Source organism: Oxyura jamaicensis, chromosome 1 (assembly GCF_011077185.1).
Source record: "Oxyura jamaicensis isolate SHBP4307 breed ruddy duck chromosome 1, BPBGC_Ojam_1.0, whole genome shotgun sequence".
Classification (NCBI taxonomy): Eukaryota; Metazoa; Chordata; class Aves; order Anseriformes; family Anatidae; genus Oxyura; species Oxyura jamaicensis.
The window spans coordinates 166,008,683-166,011,467 of NC_048893.1; the positions used below are offsets into that span (position 1 = coordinate 166,008,683).

The 2,785-nt window shown below is 52.6% G+C and overlaps 1 protein-coding gene across 11 annotated transcripts in view; it reads left to right on the top strand.

The window, feature by feature from the left end:
* The window catches only part of PCDH9 (protocadherin 9), a 699,850-nt gene that overhangs the window by 457,797 nt on the left and 239,268 nt on the right, over window positions 1-2,785 (top strand). The gene's annotated exons all lie outside the window — the stretch shown is intronic.

Genomic DNA, 2,785 nt, shown 5'->3' on the forward strand with positions numbered 1-2,785 from the left:
TCTCTTCTCTTCTCTTCTCTTCTCTTCTCTTCTCTTCTCTTCTCTTCTCTTCTCTTCTCTTCTCTTCTCTTCTCTTCTCTTCTCTTCTCTTCTCTTCTCTTCTCGGAATGACAAGGTGGAGTCACTATGGGTTAGGATCAGCGGAAAGGCCAACAAGGGAAGCATCCTGGTGGGGGCCTGTTATAGACCGCCAAACCAGGATGAGGGGACAGATGAGGAGTTCTACAGGCAGCTGGCGGAAGTTGCAAAATCGTCAGCCCTTGTTCTTGTGGGGGACTTTAACTTCCCAGACATATCCTGGAAGCACAACACAGCCCAGAGAAAGCAGTCCAGGAGGTTTCTGGAGAGCGTGGAAGATAACTTCCTGACGCAGCTGGTTGGCGAGCCTACCAGGGGAGGTGCCCCGCTAGACCTTCTGTTCACTAACAGAGAAGGACTGGTGGGAGATGTGCTGGTCGGGGGCTGTCTTGGGCAGAGTGACCACAAAATGGTAGAGTTCTCGATACTTGGCGAAGTCAGGAAGGGGATCAGTAAAACCACTTTCTTGGACTTCTGGAGGGCTGACTTTGAGCTGTTCAAGACACTGGTTGGCAGAGTCCCTTGGGAGGCGGTACTGAAAGACAGAGGAGCCCAGGAGGGCTGGGCGCTCTTCAAGAAAGAAATCTTAATGGCTCAGGAGCGGTCTGTCCCCACGTGCCCAAAGATGAGCCGGCGTGGAAGAAGACCGGCCTGGCTGAGCAGAGAGCTGTGGCTCGAGTTTAGGAGAAAAAAGAGGGTTTATAATCTTTGGAAAAGAGGGCGGGCCACTCAGGGGGACTACAAGGATCCTGCGAGGCGGTGTAGGGACAAAATTAGAAAGGCCAAAGCTCATCAGGAGCTCAATCTGGCCACTGCTGTTAAGGACAACAAAAAATGTTTTTGTAAATACATCAACACAAAAAGGAGGACTAAGGAGAATCTCCACCCTCTACTGGATGCAGGGGGAAACTTAGTAATCAGAGATGAGGAAAAAGCTGAGGTGCTTAACACCTTCTTTGCCTCAGTCTTTAACAGCAAAACCAGTTGTTCTCTGGACACCCAGAACCCTGAGCTCGAGGAAGGGGATGGGGAGCAGAATGTCACCCCCACAATCCATAAGGAAATGGTTGGCGACCTGCTACAGCATTTGGATGTATGCAAGTCGATGGGGCCGGATGGGATCCACCCAAGGGTATTGAGAGAACTGGCGGAGGAGCAGGCCAAGCCGCTTTCCATCATTTATCGGCAGTCCTGGTTATCGGGGGAGGTCCCACTTGATTGGCGGCTAGCAAATGTGACGCCCATCTACAAGAAGGGCCGGAGGGTAGACCCGGGGAACTATAGGCCTGTTAGTTTAACATCAGTGCCAGGGAAGCTCATGGAGCAGATTATCTTGGGTGTCATCATGCGGCAGTTGCAGGGCAAGCAGGCAATCAGGCCTAGTCAGCATGGGTTTATGAAGGGCAGGTCCTGCTTGACGAACCTGATCTCCTTCTATGACAAAGTGATGAGCTTAGTGGATGAGGGAAAGGCTGTGGACGTGGTCTACCTTGACTTCAGTAAGGCATTTGACACCGTTCCCCACAGCATTCTCCTCAGGAAACTGGCTGCTCATGGCTTGGACTGGCATACGCTTCGTTGGGTTAAGAGCTGGCTGGATGGCCGGTGAATGGAGTCAAATCCAGTTGGAGGCCGGTCACTAGTGGAGTCCCCCAGGGCTCGGTACTGGGACCAGTCCTCTTTAACATCTTCATCGAGGATCTGGACGAGGGGATCGAGTGCACCCTCAGCAAATCTGCAGATGACACCAAGTTAGGTGCGTGTGTCGATCTGCTCGAGGGTAGGAAGGCTCTGCAGGAGGATCTGGATAGGCTGGACCGATGGGCCGAGGCCAACGGTATGAAGTTCAACAAGGCCAAGTGCCGGGTCCTGCACCTGGGGCACAACAACCCCAAACAGAGCTACAGGCTGGGAGATGTGTGGTTAGAAAGCTGCCTGGCAGAGAAGGACCTGGGAGTAGTGGTTGACAGTCGGCTGAATATGAGCCAGCAGTGTGCTCAGGTGGCCAAGAAGGCCAGCAGCATCCTGGCTTGCATAAGAAACAGCGTGGCCAGCAGGTCCAGGGAAGTGATTGTCCCCCCCCCTGTACTCGGCTCTGGTGAGGCCGCACCTCGAGTACTGTGTTCAGTTCTGTGCCCCTTGCTACAAGAAGGACATGGAGGTGCTTGAGCGAGTCCAGAGAAGGGCAACAAAGCTGGTGAAGGGTCTGGAGAACAAGTCCTACGAGGAGCGGCTGAGGGAGCTGGGCTTGTTCAGCCTGGAGAAAAGGAGGCTCAGGGGTGACCTTATCGCTCTCTACAGGTACCTCAAGGGAGGCTGTAGCGAGGTGGGGGTTGGCCTGTTCTCCCACGTGCCTGGTGACAGGACGAGGGGGAATGGGCTAAAGTTGCGCCAGGAGAGGTTTAGGTTAGATATTAGGAAGAACTTCATAACTGAACAGGTTGTTAGTCACTGGAATAGGCTGCCCAGGGAAGTGGTAGAGTCACCATCCCTGGAGGTCTTTAAAAGACGCTTAGATGTAGAGCTTAGGGATATGGTTTAGTGGAAGATTTGTTAGCGTTAGGTAGGAGGTTGGACTCGGTGATCTTGGAGGTCTCTTCCAACCTAGACTATTCTGTGATTCTCTCTTCTCTTCTCTTCTCTTCTCTTCTCTTCTCTTCTCTTCTCTTCTCTTCTCTTCTCTTCTCTTCTCTTCTCTTCTCTTCTC